This window comes from Malania oleifera, chromosome 9, assembly GCF_029873635.1.
Source record: "Malania oleifera isolate guangnan ecotype guangnan chromosome 9, ASM2987363v1, whole genome shotgun sequence".
Lineage (NCBI taxonomy): Eukaryota > Viridiplantae > Streptophyta > Magnoliopsida > Santalales > Ximeniaceae > Malania > Malania oleifera.
The window spans coordinates 54,328,929-54,349,524 of record NC_080425.1 but is presented as its reverse complement, the minus strand read 5'-3'; positions in this window follow the sequence as shown (position 1 = coordinate 54,349,524).

Below are 20,596 nucleotides of genomic sequence, written 5' to 3'. Positions count from 1 at the left end.
GGCGTGAGTAAATTTCTAATTGGGGTTTTTTAGGTCCCACTCTAAAGTGAGAGTGGGATTTGAAAAATTAGGTAAATTGGTTATATTTGAGGGTATAATTATTTATTTGAAATCTACGGGTTTAGGAAATTATTAAAATAATATTTTATTTAGGGTTAATTTAATGGAATTATGATTTTTGATTCAGGACTCGGGTGAGTGCCGCAGGTATTTTTCGGGATCGTTGTTGGCGTAGTTCAAGAAACCATGTAACGGGAAAAATAAATATTAAACTAGAATATTTATGAATTTAATGAAAAATAATTTTTTTTCGGTATGGGTTTAAAATGCCAACCATTTAAATTGTGTCTTTCCGAGTTTAGGGCTGTTTATTAGATACATCAATGCGAAAATGAACTGATGAAAGTGGAAAATATTTTCACGATTATGAAATGAAAGGTATTTTCAGTATATAAACGTTAAATGTTGGTTGACTTATTTTACAGGCAATGTATGAATTTTATTACTAAATTGTGTGACATGAGTAAATGTAAGTTCTGTGCAAATATATGTTAAATGTATGAGATGTAGGCTAAGTAAGTGAAACATTAAGAATGAAATATGATATGAACCATGCTGCTTGTATATGTCAATGCAACCATGTAAAATAGCTGAAAGATGCTAGGTAAAATAATTGAAAGATGTTGGGTAAAACAGTTGAAAGATACTAGGTAAAGTAACTGAAAAATGCTGGGTAAAACAGCTGAAAGATGTTGGGTATGTAATGAAATAAAATGAAAATGGAAATGAATGAAACGAAAATAAAGTATGAAATGTGAACAATGTAAAATGGGAAAGAGTCACTTAAAGTGAAACGAAATGAAATGTTAATGTTATGAACTTGAACATAGGTGAAGGGTTGAATAATGATGGAAAGAATAATGTATTATGATATTAGAAGTATCTATGCTCGTAGAACATGTTACGATTAGTTGGGGTGTTACAGATGGTATCAGAGCAATGTCTAGCCAGAAGTGTGATTAGATTCACTTCACCTGGATATGGAAATATTAGAGTATTAGGTTAGGAATAATTTATACTAGAGTATAAGATTGAGTTGCGATAAGGATAGGGATGGGTAGATTAAGATACCGTTAGGAATTCTGAGTTGTGTTTCGTAAGCTTGGGGGCATAAATCCCTTGATGGTCTTCTGTGTCTTTCTGAAGAAGTAGCTAGCTTCAGAAAATCATGGTAAATCCATCGATGGTGATGTTTCCGAGTAGAGAAATTAGAACTTGGAATTTGAACTCAAAGGTTAGGTTGGTTGATTTGTAAAGGGAAAAATCTTTGAAGGAGAATAATTTAGGTGATGTGATTAAATGGTTTGTGGTCAACTTGGGTGTTTGATATTTAAATTGGAATATATGGAAATATGTGGTATGAGATTGACTAGTTGATTTTAGAGGTTATGGTATCTGGGGAAACTAGCAAGTAGCTCTAGGTGGAGGTGGACCAGGATGAGTGTACTTGATGATCCCGATTGAAGCATATATTGCCAAGGGGGCAGGTATGAGTTTATGATTAAGATAATAATGATTTAATTTGCCTATGGATGATTGAGAAGTTTATATGATGATTTTATTTTATTGTGGATAATATAGGAATTCATGGGATAGATATTGGGACATGTGAGATGTGCTGAGCTATGAATTCCTGAAATGAGGAAATGATTGATTAGTTGGTAAAATTTTCGAGTACGAAATTCTTTTGAGGAAGGAAGGATGTAAAAACCCGAGAAAAAAATTAAAAAAATTAATTAATTAAAATTATTAATCAATTAATTAGTTAAACATTATTAAATTAATGTATTAAATAAACAAATAAAGGGAATTAAAAAATTAAATTAAATTAAAATTATTTATTATCAATCAATTAATTCATTAAGTATTGTTAAACTTGATTTTTTTGAATAAATAATATGATATATATATATATATATATAATATTATTATAATATATGATAAAGTAAAGTAAAACTAACTTCCTAAGGAAGATTTCCACAGGAAAGAAATTGAAGCTGCGCCCCCCCCCCCCCCTCTGGAGATATTAAATTCACCTTTGCCACTCCTCCGTCTTCCTTCCCTCTCTTCTCAATTTTTTGGCGGATATTCGATCGATCGGAAAACAGAAGATACTATTGGGTTTTTAACTCCGCCACCTATATTTCTACTGGAGCGGATTTATCATGAGAGCGGCGTAAGCACCACTCTTGGGGAAAGGTATATTTCCTCAAAATCCTTAATTTTTCTTTAAATTTGTTGTTAAAACGATGATCAGGCACCGGCACGGGGTTCTAGACGTGATCATCATTATTTTGGCGTGAGTGTATTTCCAATTGTGGTTTTCTAGACCCCACTCCAAAGCGAGAGTGGGATTTGGCCAATTAGGTAAATTGGTTATATTTGAAGGTATAATTATTTATTTGAAATCTATGGGCCTATGAAATATTAAAATAATATTTTATTTAGGGTTAATTTAATGGAATTAGGATTTTTGATTCAGGGCTCGGTGAGCGCCGTAGGTATTTTTCAGGATCCTTGTTGGCGTAGTTCAAGAAACCAGGTAAGGGGAAAAATAAATATTAAACCAGAATTTTTATGAATTTAATGAAAAATAAATTTTGTTATATATAGGTATATATGTTTCGGTATGAGTTTAAAATGCCAACCATTTAAATTGTGTTTTTCCAAGTTTAGGGCTGTTTATTAGATACGTATATGCGAAAATGAATTGATAAAAGTGAAAAATATTTTCAGGATAATTATGTAAGAAATGAAAGGTATTTTCAATATATAAACGTTAAATGTTGGTTGTCTTATTTTACAGGCAATGTATGAATTTTATTGCTAAATTGTGTGACATAAGTAAATGTAAGTTCTGTGCAAATATATGTTAAATGTATGAAATGTAGGCTAAGTAAGTGAAGCATTAAGAATGAAATATGATATGAACCATGCTGCTTGTGTATGTAAATGCAACTATGTAAAATAGCTGAAAGATATTGGGTAAAATAGTTGAAAGATGTTGGGTAAAATAGCTGAAAGATGTTGGGTAAAATAGTTGAAAGATGCTGAGTATGTAATGAAATAAAATGAAAATGGAAATGAATGAAACGAAAATGAAGTGTGAAATGTGAACAATTTAAAATGGGAAAGAGTCACTTAAAGTGAAACGAAATGAAATGTTAAAGTTATGAGCTTGAACATAGGTGAAGGGTTGAATAATGACAAAAAGAATAATGTATTATGATATTAGAAGTATCCATGCTCGTAGAACATGTTACGATTGGGGCGGGGCGTACTCTTAGCCTGAGGGCTTCCTGAGAAAGGCGAGTGCACTAGTAACTTCATATGTGGTAGTAGCTGCATAATATACTAAGGCAGAGGGAACCTACTTGTATGGGGGGGTAGATTTCCGTATCCGTGGTTCCTTCGCTGTTAAACCTTTGTCTGAACTATGTGAGTACAAGATCAATCTAATACTTGAGGGCTTACTGAGTAAGGTGAGTGCTCTGGTATACTTCAGCAGCGACCCTAGGGTTGCCTAAGTATCAGAGTAGAGGGGTGTTACTTGTATGGGTGGGTAATTACCCCTATCATTGGGTAATTTCGTGGGTTAAATCTTTACATGTTTTTGAATAGGATCACAAAATGATTTCAGAAATTATGTTAACAATTTTCAAATGCTAAATATTTTGTTGTTATATAAACTCATGTTAGCGACACGCTATTTTAATATATTGTTTCTTCCCTTACTGAAATGTGTCTCACCCGAATATAAATGTATTTTTCAAGACCTCCTTGAGATTGAGCTTAGAGAGCTTGAGGTTTTATAGCATTTTTGGGAGATATAAGAAAAAAGGGTATAAACATTTTAATGATGTTTTTGGGAATGTAAATATTTTATGTTTTATGTTTTAAGTCTCTTAGATTTTATGAATGGTTGTGAAACATACTAGTGTTGTGAATACTGAATATTTTTTGGAGATATGTGTATATATGGGAATATAGGTGGATGCATGGTTTATTATGGTGTGTGGATAGATTTATAAAACTCCGGTATTATATTTTTTGAAATATTATAATTATGTTTTCCGTTGTGTGCATGATATTAGAATGTAGATTATCAGGTAAATGAATGGATTAGTAGCACTCCGGGCCCATGTAGAGGGTCGGGGCGTTACATCATCTCTCCGAGCTACCTTAATCCTTTTAGGTAGAGTATGCTGTACTACCAGACTGGCAATAAATGCCTGAGGGTCACTCTCTACTAGCTCTACACCGAGTCTCTCTAGATCCATTTAGATTGGATGCTGAACCTCTTTAGCTGCCATTGCTGGTCCCACTGATTTCCTGCTTAGAGCGTCAGTTATCACGTTTTCTTTTCCTGAGTGGTAACTAATAGTATAGTCATAATTTTAATAACTTCCAACTACCTTCTCTGCCTCTTGTTCATCTCCTTTTGAGTGAAGAAGTACTTCAAACTTTTGTGATCAGAGAATATCTTGCATTTCTCACCATACAAGTAATGCCTCCGAATCTTTAACGCGTGCACCACTACAGCCAATTCTAGATCATGGGTAGGGTAGTTCTTTTCATACTCTTTCAACTGTCAGGAAGCATAATGTAACGACCTGCTTAACTTACCATATAATTAAACACGCATAATATAGTCAACCCGAACCCGTGGGTAACGGGGACGCACACCTAACATACACAGCGGAAACCTAAGCAGCAATAAATATAAATTACATCCATCAAACCATAAAATACCTAATACCAAAGTTGTTTATAACCCACCATAACACTGCATTTTCGTACAAATCCCAAAACATCGAAAGTATATTCATATCTCTGGGATCTCATAACAAAAATATCCTGATCCTAGCCCAAAAACTTACCCTCCTAGCGGGGTAACAACAATTGCTTCAACGGCGACCTTAGTCCGCCAGTCTATCATGGTTTCTTGAAAATTATTTAAAATGGGGGGTGAGACACCTCTCAGTAAGGGAAAATAAATTAAATACAACTGTGTAGAAACAAGAATATTTATTGCCATAATAGATATACAGTACATTTCATATGCTAGAAAATAATGAACATTACATGATTGTGTATACATATAATTTCATAACTCTAATAAATCATATTGCTTGTGGAATGTCTTATATAACTGATAATACTATAATTTATCCAGGATGTATAGCTAGTTGATATCATGTATTTCCCCCCATGACAGGTTGTGTAGCCCGAAGGCAGGACCCGACAATGGCTGGCCTACCACTGTCAAGTCAAAAATATCTGTAAGTACGATGGGCCCGCCACACCCTGGTCCGGACTGCCAGGTAGACATCTACAACTCTACACTAAAAGCCACATCGACTATCCATCACCCACCCCCTCTACTTTTATGGGCGGTTAGCACAAGTTCGAACTATAATAATCTGATATGTATAGCTACAGTACTGTGCTCCTGAAACTGAATTGAACAATCATATGGGTTCTGATAACATATAATACATGATAATATACTATTTAACATAAATAGATTGATAGCATTTTGTGTAATATCATAAATACATACGGCCTTACGCCGTTTACTTTCACATCTGCGGCCTTGCGTCAAAATCATATATATATATATATATATATATATATATATATATATATATATATATATATACGACCTTGCACCGAAATCATACATTATACACGGCTTTGCACTGGTTATCAATTATGGCCTTGCACCGAACATTTCATACATATCAATCTGAATAAAAATTTGTTTATCTTGTATTTTAAAATCATAATGTACTGCATTATTTCATAATCTCTGAAAATTGCTGAAATATACTTTATTTGCAAAGTTACCTAGACATCATATAATTCGCGTAATAATAATATTCATGCCACACAATGCTGAATAGAATCATACTTCCTATATAGGGTAGAGGATACTTGTTCTTGATTGTCACTTTATTAGTCTCCCTATAATCTATACACATCCTCATAGACCCATCCTTCTTCTTCACAAATACTACTGGAGCTCCCCACGGAGATACACTAGGTCGTATGAAACCCTTATCAAGTAAATCTTACAACTGATCTTTTAATTATGCCAACTTTGTTGGCGCAATTTGGTAAGGTGCTTTAGAAATTGGCGCTGTACCTGGAAGCAGATCAATGGAAAAATCTACCTTACGATCAAGTGGCGAACCCGGTAATTCATCTAGAAACACATCTATAAACTCCTTTACTACTGGTGTACTGGTGAGCTTCACTTCATTCCCTGTTGTTTCCTTCACAAAGGCCACGAATCTCTAACAACCACTCAGGAGCAGCCTCCTCGCCTGAATAGCTGAAACCATCTGAGGTAGAGATTGCACTCATAACCCTATAAATTTGAATTTTGGTCTTCCTAGAGGTCTGAATATTACTTCTCTTGAATGGCAATCTATACTAGAAAAGTTAGCTACTAGCCAATCCATGCCGAATATGACATCAAACCCATGCATGTCCAGCACTATCAAATCAATAGATAAAATTCTCCCCTGGATATCAACTGGAGAGCCACAAAGCACCCTACTACACCTCACTACTGACCTAGTCGGTGTAGTCACTCGCAGTTCAATGTCTAATAATTGTGTCTGCCCCACATTTTCTTCTACACCCCAAGGACACACATGAGTGTGTGGCACGACACTTTAAATGAAAACATACTAACCATACCTATCACCACCTCGCCGGCTGTCTCAGCATCACCCGACATCAAAGCAAAAACCTTGGCTGGAGCCATATTCCTCTGCTGGCCTCCACGTGGCGCCTGATAGCCTCCATGAGCAGGTCTAGGAGTAGGAGCAGCACCTATCTGAGTCTGACAATCTCTCATCACATGCCCTAGCTCCCCACACCAGTAGCAAATACCTCGTCCAAAACGGCACTGACCTGGGTGTCTCTTCGTACAAGTCGGGCAAGATGGAAGTGGCTGCATACCCTGAAAACCACGATTTCCTATCTCCTACCTTTGGTCTCTATAGTAGCCACCTCTCTTCCACGAACCATGACCAACCCCCCGTTGGAAACCAAAAGGTGCGGATTTCTTCTTTTGTCTCTGCTCCTCAGCCTCCAATCACTCTCGAACCTCTGCTATAGTGGCCTATCAACCAGCTCAGAAAAATCTAGCAATTTCAGTATCGACACCTGCTTATATATCTCTCTCCTCAAACCTCTTTCAAAATGTCATACCTTTTTCACCTCATCTGGAATAATGTAGGGGGCGAAACGAGATAATTCAATAAATCTCGTTGCGTACTGCTACACCGACTGTTGTTCCTGCTTTGGATTCAGGAACTCCTCAATCTTAGCTTCCATAGACGAGGCTGGAAAATACCTTTCAAAAAATATCTCCTTAAATCGCTCCCATGTCATCTCCATAGGTACTTTCCTTTGCTGCTCTAGGAGTTTCATTTCCGTCCACCATCTCTCGGCCTCTCTAGTTAATTTAAATGTAGCGAACAACACCCTCTGCTCCTCAGTACACTGTAAAACGGCAAACATCTTCTCGATCTCCTGCACCTAGTTTTTAGCGACAGTGGGATCAGTTCCTCTTGAGAAATCTGAAGGATTCATCTTAATGAATTTCTCAATCGAGCTGCCGTGGTCTGGAGACGAACCACTCAGCTCTCTGAAATTCCTGGAAATTTCAACCATGACCTGCTGTGCCACGCTGCGTAAAACTACATGTAAATCACTGCCTGCAGCGCTTGAGGGTCTAGCTCCCACGTTCCCACTAGCATGGCCGCTACTGCCTCCAGGGTCCATCTTGAAAAGACAATAAACTTAATTTAGGACCCTATCTCCATAACATATCATCTAACTAGTATAATATATATCCTTAACTAATTCATCACTCTTGATCTCAATTCAAGGTTTAATCTTGCAACCTAGATACCCAACCTGACGATAGTTTAACATGGCTTTCTTGAAATCGTCACCCCAGGAAAATCACACAAACCATCATGGAAGTTCTGCATCTAGACTACAAAATCAGACCTCAAATTCCTTTATCTTAGACTCTGGTATTATTATTGTTGCATTCTAGAGTCTACAGAACCTAGCATCCTAGGCTCTAATACCAAACTGTAACGACCTGCTTAACTTACTATATAATTAAATACACATAATAGTCAACCTGAACTCGTGGGTAACAGGGACACACACCTAACATACATAGCGGAAACCTAAGTAGTAGTAAATATAAATTACATCCATCAAACCATAAAATACCTAATACCAAAGTTGTCTATAACCAACCATAACACTGTATTTACGTACAACTCCCAAAACATCGAAAGTATATTCATATCTCTAAGATCTCACAATAAAAATCTCCTAATCCTAACCCAAAAACTTACCCTTTTAGCGGGGTAACAACAATTACTTTAACGGCGACCTCGGTCCGCCGGTCTATCAGGGTTTCCTGAACATTATTTAAGCTGGGGGTGAGACACCTCTCAGTAAGGGAAAATAAACTAAATACAGCTGTGTGGCAACATGAATATTTAATGCCGTAATAGATATACAGTACATTTCATATGCTAGAAAATATTGAACATTACATGATTGTGTATACATATAATTTCATAACTCTAATAAATCATATTGCTTGTGGAATGTCTGATATAACTAATAATATTGTAATTTACCCTGGATGTATGGCTAGCTGATGTCATATATTACTCCCCATGATGGGTTGTGCGGCCCGAAGGAGGGATCCGAAAATGTTTGGTTGACCACTGCCGAGTCAAAAATATCTGTAAGTACGATGGGCCCGCCACACCCTGGTCCGAACTACCTGGTGGACGTCTGCAGCTCTACACTGAAAGCCACATCGACTATCCATCTTCCAGACCCTCTACTTGTAGGGGCAGTTAACACAAGTTTGAACTATAATAATCTGATCTGTATAGATACAGTACCGTGCTCGTAAAACTGAACTGACCTATCATCGGGGTTCTGATAACATATAATACATGATAGTATTATGTAATATCATAAATACATATGACCTTGGCCCGTTTACTTTCATATCTGTGTCCTTGCTCCGAACTCATATATATATACGACCTTGCGCTGAAATCATACATCATACATGACTTTGCGCCGACTATCAATCATGGCCTTGCACCGAACATTTCATACATATTATTCTGAATAAATAATTTGTTTGTCATGTATTTTAAAATCATAATGTACTGCATTATTTCATAATCTCTGAAAATCACTGAAATATACTTTATTTGCAAAGTTACCTTGACATCATATAATTCGCGTAACAATAATATTCATGCCACACAATGCTGAATAGAATCATACTTCCTATATTGAAATCATATTTTCTGGAATTTTATACTAAAAACATACATTATAGTGTAACAACAATATTTTCCCAAATATACATTTTCTCAGTGATACTCACGTATAATACATGCTTCTGAACATAAATTTACTAATAATTTTATAATAATTTTCATGAAAAAAATCACTGCTTTAGTTTACTCCCTTACCTAATTTCTGGAAAACCCCCTATAATATCCTGGTCCTGCACCCCAGGGTTCCTCGCTCAATACCCTGAAATCAATATCCCTTATAACTAAATTTCATTATTTCTTTGTGTATAACATTTCCTATAACTATAGGAAAGTCAAATTTTGAATAAAAAGCCTTACCTTAAATTTGGGATGAATTTCAAGGCAGCTTCACCGACGGTCCACTCTAGTAGATTTGTAGAGACCTTTCTCAAGAGTGTCGTGGTGGCTACGGATCGTTGAACCTTCGAGAATCAGGCTTGAAATCTTAGAGGGAAGGGAGGAGGGACGAATTGAGGAGAGAGAGAAGAATTTTCGCCCAATTTTCGGCCAAAAATAAGGTTTAGGCCTATTTATACACTGGCCTTTGTCAACGAGCCATGTCACTTCATCGGCGAGGTCAAGAAGACAATTCGTCGATGAGTACTTACTCCTCATCGATGAAATTCAAAACTACGATAACTCCCCTCGGTATCTTCTCGTCGACGAGATGCGTCCCTGTCAATGAGCCCCTCATGTGTTCTCGTCGATGAATCCCCTATTCGTCGACAAGACCTTATTTACTTTTCAAATTTTTAATTTCTTTTCCATGCTTCTATTATTAAATTACGATAATTTTACAGGTCTCTGCACATAAGCTACAACCCTACCATGCTGCATCAATACACAGTTGAGCCCTTTCAAAAACGTGTCATTGTAAACTACATAACCATCACCCCCTGATAATGCTAAGAATCCCTTAACAAATAGACGGTAATAATCCACCAGCCCCGCCTCGAGAAACTCATGATTTCTTGAACATTCTTCGGCCTTTCCAAATTCAACACTGTCTCAATCTTGGTGGGGTCCACTGAAATACCATCCCCTGAAATAACATGCCCCAGGAATGCCACTTTCTCCAACCAAAACTCACATTTACTAAACTTGGCATACAATCTCTTGTCTCTAAGCATCCGAAGTACCAGCCGTAAGTGTGCCTCTTGCTCCTAAAAACTCTTCGAATAGATCATTATATCATTAATGAAAACAATAATAAACCGGTCTAAATACTAATGAAAGATTCTATTCATCAAATCCATGAATACAGTAGGAGCATTCGTCAAATAAAAGGGCATAACAAGGAATTTATAATGCCCATACCTAGTCCTGAAGGCTGTTTTCGAGACGTCTTTTGCTTTTACTTTCACCTGGTGGTAGCCTCATATGAGGTCAATCTTAAAATAGACCTACGTACCCTGAAGCTAGTCAAATAGATCGTCTATGCGGGGGAGAGGATACCTGTTCTTGATTGTCACCTTATTAATTTCCCTGTAATCTATACACATCCTTACAGATTCGTCCTTCTTCTTTACAAATAACACAGGAGCACTGGGACGAATAAAACCTTTATCCAGCAAGTCTAGCAACTGATCCTTTAGCTTTTAGCTCTCCCTGTAATGACCCAGGAAATTAATTAGGGTCTCGTCGACAAACGCAGGGAACTTGTCAACGAGAATACATGAGGGTCTCATTGACGAGGGCACTTCTCATCGATCAGAAGATACCGAGAGGGAGTTTTAGTAGTCTGAAATTTTTCGACGAGGGGTTTAGGTTCATCGACGAACTTTCTTTAGGGGCTCATCGACGAAATGACATGTCTCGTCGATGAAGCTAGGGTTATAAATAGCTAAAACCCAGATTTTCTACACAAGTTGGTGCAGGAAACTCTTTCTCTCTCTCTCTCTCTCTCTCTCTCTCTCTCTCTCTAAAATGTCCCTCTCCTATTCTCTCTTTGATTCCGGCCCCGTTTCTTGCCGTATCGACTATCTGAGGCCGCCACGATGTTCCTAGGAAAGTTCTTTATAAATCTACCGGAGTGGATCATTGGTGGAAGTGGTTTGGAATTCATCACAATCTTAGGGTAAGGCATTTTATTTAGCTTTTGCCTTTCCCACAGTTATGAGAAGTGTAAAATATGAAAAAATACTGATATTTTATTCTGGGGGATGTTGTTTTCAGGGTATTGAGCAAGGAACCCTGCAGAGGTAAGGTTAGGATATAGTAAGGGCTTTTCATAAATTAGGTAAGGGAAATATGCTATGTTAGGGAGTTTTAAAATATATAATGAGATGATTTTGTATGTATACTTACAAGCATATTGATTAGTTATTTTTTTAGAATATTATGAGTATTGTTATTTTAGTGAAATTACATAAATGCAGCATGAGATTTTAATTACCTAGTTGTATGGCCTGAGTCTATCATAGTTTAATATGTTGATCATGAAAGTTCACAGATATCCAGTTATACAATTTATTAGCAGAAAGTAAGATTTCCAGCATTTTTCTGAGATAACATGATTTCTAAACCATAACACTTAGACAGATATTACAGACATTTTAGAAAGAAATTACAGATATTATAGACAGATGTTACAGATATTTCAGAATAGAAATTACAGATATTATATACATATGTTATAGATATTTTAGAATAGACATTACAAATATTACAAACAGATATTACAAATATTACAGATAGATATTTCAGATATTACAACTCAGATTTATAGTGTTATGGTTACAGAATATATATATATATATATATATATATATATATACATATATACTTGTATTACACAGTATCATATCCCTGTGGAAATTTCAGACAGGTACAGACAGTAGAGCACGGTACCGTTGCTAGTACAGATAGAGTGCAACCACATAACTCAGATAGTATGTGGATTCCATCTAACCGCGCCAGGAGAGATTGCAGTCTCCCCAGCAAGCTGGGTTGAGGTGGCAAGTTCGACGATGTTAGATGGGAGATTGCTCGAAGAGATTGCAATGAGCTAGATTAGCGGATGTCAGACACAAATTGACTTACCTGGTAGGCCAACCAGAGTAAATCCAGCCTACGGGCCGCATGACCCTGTCATGAGGGGTTATATCATGACTTATAGATCCCAGGGTATAGCAGAAGTTCTTATATACATATATATCATACAACAACAGTAATATTATTAAAGTAGCAGTATGTACAAATAGTAAACTCAGATACATAGTTGTATTTTAAAATACATTACATGTGTTTTGTACATATATCAGTTTACTCATTTTACAAGTACTAGTATTATTTTAGTATATTATATGTGCAACTCAGCCACCACACACTAGTAATAGCATATTTCCTCTTACTAAATGTTGTCTCATCCCAGTGACTTACTATTTTTTAGGAGATCTAGTTAGGCGAGTAGATCAGGCTCACGAGTAGAGATTAGCCTACACCGCCCATACTGGAAGGGTAGAGTGGTATAGGGTAGATTTCAAACTTTGATGTTGACATTGGGAATTTTGTTTTTGTAAATATACTTCAGAATATTATAACTTTCTGGTATTGTATATGTCAGTTTATAGTTTCTTATATATCGCTGCTTAGGTGTGTATGACATAGAGAGTTTCCTCGGTGCTCTTTTAAGCTTGAGATGTTTTTAGTAATATCTCAAACTGATGGTATTTATGTTTATATATAGAAAAGGAAAAAAAAAAAAAGAAATGTTATATAAGTAGCAGGTTGTTACACTCCCAACTCTGCTGGAGCCATTCTGTAAGGAACCTTAGAGATTGGTGTCGTCCCAGTAAGTAGATCAATAGGGAAATCTACTTCACGATCAGGAGGCAAACCAGGTAGTTTGTTTGGAAAAAACATCCGAGAACTCCTTTACCACTGGTGTATTGCTAAGCTTGAACTCATTTCTTGACATCTCTTTTACAAAAGCCACAAACCCCTAACAACCATCCAGAAGTAGCCTTCTCACTTGCATAACTGACACTAACTGAGGCGGGGAACACACCTGCGACCCCATAAACCTGAATTCTTGCTTGCCTGGAGGTCTAAAAATTTCCATTTTCAAATGACAGTCAATATTAGCATGATTAGCTGCTAGCCAATCCATACCCAGTATTACATCAAACCTATGCATGTCCAATACAATATATCGGTAGGTAGCACTCTCCCCTCAATTTCTACGAGATAACCCATGAGCACTCTACAACACTTTATCACTAAACTAGCTGGTGAAGCTACTAGCATTTTTACATCTAATAACTAGGTCTCGCCTCCAGACAATTTAATGAAATTTGCAGACAAAAAAGAATGAGTAGCACCTGAATCAAATAAAACAATTGCATGACATGAAAAAACAATAAGGGTACTAGTCACAACGTCTGTGGATGTCTCAGTGTCTTCTGGCATTAGAGCATAAACCCTTGCTGGGGCTGCATTCCTCTACTGACCTCCACGAGGTTCCTGGTAACCTCCCCTAAACTTCTTGGGAGCAAGAGCAGTACCAATAGGTGTAGGACAGTCACGTACTGGATGCCCCGATCCTCCATAACAATAACATGTACCTCTCCCTTCTCGGCACTCCCCTAGATTCCTCTTTCCACAAATTTGACATACAGGGTAGGTTTGAGCACCCTACACCTCACGACCCCCAGTCTCCTACCTCTGACCTCTACCGTAATCTCCTCTCCTCCACCGATCTCGAACAAAACCTTGCTGAAAGCCTGAAGGCATGGACCTCTTCTTCTGTCCCTATTCCTTTGCACCCAACTACTCACCGGCCACAACCAAAGCTGCTATATCAACTAATTCAGCAAAGTCTTGTATTTTCAACACCATAACTTGCCTGTAGATCTCACGTCTCAAACCCCTTTCAAACTGTTTTGCTTTCTTTGCTTCATCAGGAACAATATACGGGGTGAAGTGAGACAACTCAATAAACCTCGTCGCATACTGCTGGATTGACTACTGTCCCTGCTTCAAATTAAAGAACTCTTCCACTTTTGCTTCCCTGATAGTGGTTGGGAAATATCTATCAAAAAATAATTCTTAAATCGATCCCATGTCATAACTATTGGCATCGTCCTTTGCTGCTCTAAAAGTATCACCGTAGTCCACCACCTCTCGGCCTCCCCTGTCAATTTATAGGTGGTGAAGAGGACCCTTTGCTCCTCCGTACGATGCAATACTGCCAAAACTTTCTCGTTCTCTTTCATCCAATTCTTAGTAGCTACAGGATCAACTCATCTTGAAAATGCAGGAGGATTTATCTTGGTAAATTTCTCTATCGTGCACCCATGGCCTATAGATGGGCTACCTTACTCTCTAGAGCTCCTATCGATCTCATCCATAACCTGCTAAGCCACACTGCGTAATACTGCATCAGAATCAGCCCCATTTACACTTGAGGGCCTTGCACTGTCACTACCACTCGCATGGGCGCTACCTCCTCCAGGGTCCATTCTGAAAAATTAATAAACATGACTTAAGGACCCTATCCTTATAACTTATGTATCTAACCAAAATCCCCTATCTTGACGTCCTTATCTTATTTCAAGATCCAGTCTTACATTCCCGACAATAGTTTACTATGATTTTTATGAAATCGTTATCCCAGAAAAGACATAGAAACCACCATGGAAGTCCTGCCTCTAAACTACAAAACAAAATCTCAAATCCTCTTCCTATGCTCTAGTATTATTTCCACTACAAACTAGAGTCTACAAAACCTAATAACCTAGGCTTTGATACCAAACTGTAACGACCTGCCTAATTTACCATACATTATTTTTTCATAATTCATTTAACATAATAAATCTGACATCCTATTCAACTGAATAACATAAATAACCTGGACCCATGGGTACCAGGGATATACCTGAGATACAATTCTGATACCTAAGTAGTAGGAAATGTAATCTCAAACATAACATCCAACCAATCACAATATCAGAGTTCTACTAAACCTGTTATATATACAAACATCCACAAAAGGCTAAGAGTACTCTAGGGTCTCAGCCAAAAAATAAACCTGACCCTAACTCAACAACTCACCTTTCAGACAGGGTAGCCCCACCAGTCTCTACTGTCGCAGAGCTCTATCCGCTCCTCTATCTGAATTTCATCAAATGTTTATATAGCTCAAGTGAGACATCTCTTAGTAAGGGAAATAAACTAATATCAGTGTGTGGCGTTATGAGCATTTTCGTGTTATACATATAAACAGTATAAATAACATATCTGATAAAATCTGTCTGTAGCAAAACTGAGTGAAACATAATTTGTCATATCATAATAAAGCATACTAGATTTTTATACATGAAAATCATCTTATATAACTGTACAATACTGAAATACACCCAGGATGGATAACTAACTGATGTTATGTCTTACCCCCCACATGACTAGGTTGTGCAGCCCGAAAGCGGGACCTAGCAATGGCTGGATGACCATGTTAGATCAAACATAAGTATGTAAGTATGATGGGTCTGCCCCTACCTGGTCCCGGAACTGTCAGGGGGACTACTCCACTCTACACTGATGCCACATCGACTAGCATCTCCCACACTACTGGTTGTGTGGTAGCACTATTATAATTCTGAACATATAGCTACGGTACCGTGCTCCTAAAACTATACTAAACTATGCCATCTGGGTTCTGATAACATATACTAAGTTCCATATACTGAACAGAACTATTTCGTATTTCATAATAATAACTGTCATGTATATATTTCATAAATTCTGTCTGATCATACTTGAGTATGGCATCTGCGCCAACATGAACATCAGTATGTGCGAAGGCATAACATAACATGAAACATGACATCTACACCGACATACATAACATAAATCACAGCATCTGCGTCTACATAATATAATATTCTGAACATAGTTTTCTATACTGTTTAAATATGTAAAATCATGATTCTTGTATTGTTTTATAATTGCCATGAAAACTCTCATATCATGATTGATCTGGGAAAAACATTTATTTTTGATATACACATTATCTGGAAATTAAACTCATGCCACATAGAAATAGGGTAATCTCTTAAATGTAAAATATGTTCCAAAATCATATTTTCTGATAAAAACGTTTAAATCATATTCCTATACATATCAGTATTTCCTAAACATAATTATATAATATACATACTTTCCTAAAATTTAATGCTGTAAATTAAGAAATAATTTCATAGAAAATTTTCTAACTTAGTTTATCCCCTTACCTAGTTTACTGGGAAGCCCACAAAACACTCAATCCTACACCTGTAGGGTTCCCAGCACAACACCCTATAATCAACATTTTACCCAACAAAACTTCAGTATTTGCTTTCCTAACATATTCTCCTCAGAACAGAAACTCCAAATACCCAATAATACTGAAATTAACTTACCTAAATTTTGGGATGGTTCCCAAGTTAGCCTGACCTATAAATCACTCCAACAGATGTGAAGAGAATCTTCCCAGGAGTGATGAGGCAGCTACGGATCATCAATTTGGTGAAGAGCGGGGTTGGAATCGAGGAGAGAAGGTGAGGAGGGCGAAAATATAAAGAGAGAAAGAGTTGTATGCGAGTTTTTTGAGCTAAAAATTGATTTTGGCATACTTATACAGTGGCCTTTATCGACGAGACACGTCACTTCATCGACGAGGTCAAGAAGGGGGTTCATTGACGAACTGATAACCTTCGTCAATGAATTTCAGGCCCTGAAATAGCCCTCTTGGTAATTCCTCGTCGACGAGACACAGGTTGGTGTAGTTCGAGGATTCAGGTAAGTGGGAAATTATATATATTAAATCAGGTTTTTATAAATTAAATAAAAATGGACTATGTTAGATATGAATATGAGTTTTCATGTGGGTATAAAATGTCAATCATGTAAATTATGTTTTTTAAGCTTAGGGCTGCTTATTTAGCTATGTACATGTGAAAATGAACTGATGATAGTGGAATATAATTTTAGGATAATTATGTAAGAAATGAAAGGTATTTTCAGTATATAAACGTTAAATGATGGTTGACTTATTTTACAGGCAATGTACGAATTTTATTGCTAAAATTGTGTGGCATGAGCAGATGGTAGTATAGTGTAAATGTATGTTATATGTATAAGATGTAGGCTATGTAAGAAATACATTGATAATGAAATGTTATAGGGATCATGTTTCTTGTGTTTGATAATGCAACGATGTATGCAATGACAGCTAAAAGGAGCTGTAGACTAATTGATGACAGCTAAAAGGAGCTATGTTAGCAGGTTCTAGCGCATATCTATGTGGACTAACTAATGTATAGTTAAAAGAAGTTGTAGTACGAATAAATGAAATGAAAATGAATGAAATGGAAATGTGAATAAAATGGATGTGAAATATGAAATGTGAACGATGTAAAATGTTAAAGGTTACATAAAGTGAAATGCTATGAAATACTAAAGTTATGAACATGAACAGTTAAGGATGTTTGAATAACGATAAATAGAATAATGTATTGTGGTATTATCAGGTATTTATGCTAGTAGAACATGTTATGTTAGGGCGGGGCAAACTCTTCACCTGAAGGCTTGCTGAGAAAGACGAGTACACTAGTAGTATCTGATGTAGCAGTAGGCTGCTTAATGCTCTAAGGCAGAGGGAGACTATTTTTATGGGCGGACTAATTTTCCTATTCTCGGGGCCCTTCGTAAGTAAACTTTTGTATGAACTGTGTGAGTATGAGATTAAATTATCAGTTGAGGGCTTATTGAGTAAGGTGAGTGCTCTGGTATGCTTCAGTTGTGACCTTTGGGTTGTCTAATGTATCAGTGCAGAGGAGTGCTACTTGTATGGGCAGGTAATCACCCCTATCCTTGGGTAGTCTCGTGTGTAAATATTTGCTTGTGTATGATTAGGTTCAAAAAATGGTTTTGAAATTTATGTTAATGGTTTGCAAGTGATATTAAAATGTTGATTATAAATTCATGTTGATCACATGCTTTTTTAATATATATTGTTTCTTTCCCTTACTGAGATGTGTCTCACCCGATTACGAATTTATTCTTTTCAGGACCCCCACGTAAACAAGCTTAGAGAAGCTCGAGGTTGATAGCATTTTTTTTTTTTTTTTGGGTTCTAGATAAAGAAAAGGGTATAAGTATATTTGTTGATATTTGGGATGTAAATAAGTTATGTTTTACATTTTATGTTTTAAAGTTTTCTGGAATTTATGGATGGTTGTGGAACATACTAGTGTTTGTAAATACTGAAATGTTTTGGAGATATGTGGATATATGGGAATATAGGTGATGAATGACTATTATGGAATACAAATAGAACTAGTAAACTTTGATATATATTTTTTATGATTAAGGATCATTATTATGTTTTCCACTGTGTATGTTTGAATTTATTTATGGAATATCAGGATTTAATCAGGTATAACACACCGAACCAGGTTTAAGGGTTCGGGACATTACATTTTGGTATTAGAGCAATGATTTTGGGATTTTTAGAATTTAGGAAATGATTTATACCAGAGTATAGGAATGAGTTAGGATGAAAAATAGGAGATGGGTGTTGATAAGTATATGATTTTGTCTTATAACTTGGAGGCAGAAATCCATTGGCGGACTTCTGTGATTTTTTGATTCAGTCGACGGTTTCAAAAAACCACTGTAAATCCATCGACAGTGATGTTTCTTAACCGTGAGATTGGTCTTTGTATGGAGATTTTGGATTTTTATTGGACTTAATTTAATGATTATGTTGTTTGGGGTTATGATATGGAATTCTTATCTCTTTTCTGTCGTATTTTTCAAGATGGACTCTGCAGATGAGAATATAGAGGCTGAAGAAAGGGATGGTTCAGGTACTTCTAGTGAAGACGACGTTGACACCTCCAAGGTGCTGTGGGGTATAGCTCATCAGGTTAAGGCAAAGATGAAAAAGGATCCTAGAGAATAGAACTGTCCACCTGTAGGTCAGGGCTGTAGCATTAAGGAGTTTATGAGGATGAACCCTCCGACTTTTGTAGGAGGACTAGATCCAAGGGCTGCAGAGATTTGGGTATAGAAAATAAAGGAGATTATGGTTGTACTCGGCTGCACGGACCAGCAGAAGGTTCGTTACGCTACTTTGAAGATAACCAGGGAGGCGAAACATTGGTGGCTTTTTGCAAAACTGCTGGAGGATCATAAGCTGGTAAAAATAGCTCTTACCTGGGAGAGATTCAAGGAGCTGTTCTTTGACAGGTATTTTCTTTCATTTGTTAGTGAGGAAAAGATTGAGGAATTTACTAATCTGACCCAGGGGGAGATGACCATTGCGGAATATGCAGCAAAATTTGCAGAGCTATCACGCCTCGCACCATTTTTAATTCCAAATAAGGCAAGGAAGGATAAGAAATTTGAGAAAGGCTTGAGGCGTAGAATATACGAGCTAGTGGTGGGGTTTCAAGTTCAAACCTTCTCAGAATTTGTTGATAAGGTTTCGATGCTAGAGATGAGTATCCAGAGCAGCACAGAGCCTTCAGAGCAGAAGAAGAGGCCTACACCATCTAATTTTTAATTTGAGGTCAGTCAGGGATCAGGGAAGAAAGGGAAAGAGATAGTGGACTCCGTATGCCAGAAATGTTATAAAAGGCATAGGGGCGATTGCTGGTTTGACACTCCGAATTGTTTCAGATGCAGTAAGCCAAGGCATAACAAGAAAAATTATTGGAAACCATTGCCTACAATATCTGTTCATAACCAATACTGGAGAAAATAGCAGGTACCACTTGGAAGAGGTGCTCCACCTTAACTTTATACCTTTCAGGCTGAGGAGGATGCCATCAAAGAAGCATGTATAGCTTTATGATTGAGGAAATTATGAATTAATTCAGTTATGGATGATTGAGCAATATACATGATGATCTAAATGTTTATGACGATGTGACTAATTGTAAATAATGTAGGGATTTGGGTGATATACATATTGAATTCTATGACTTAATGAATTCTAATGATGTGAAAGGATGATTAGTAGGTTAAATTTTGAGGACGAAATTTCTTAAGGGGTAAAGAAAGTAATGGCTCGAAAAATTTTAATGATAAATAATGGGGAAAAGTAATAGATGAAAAAGATAAAAAAGGAATAAAGGAAAAGAGGGGAAAAGAAAAGTTTA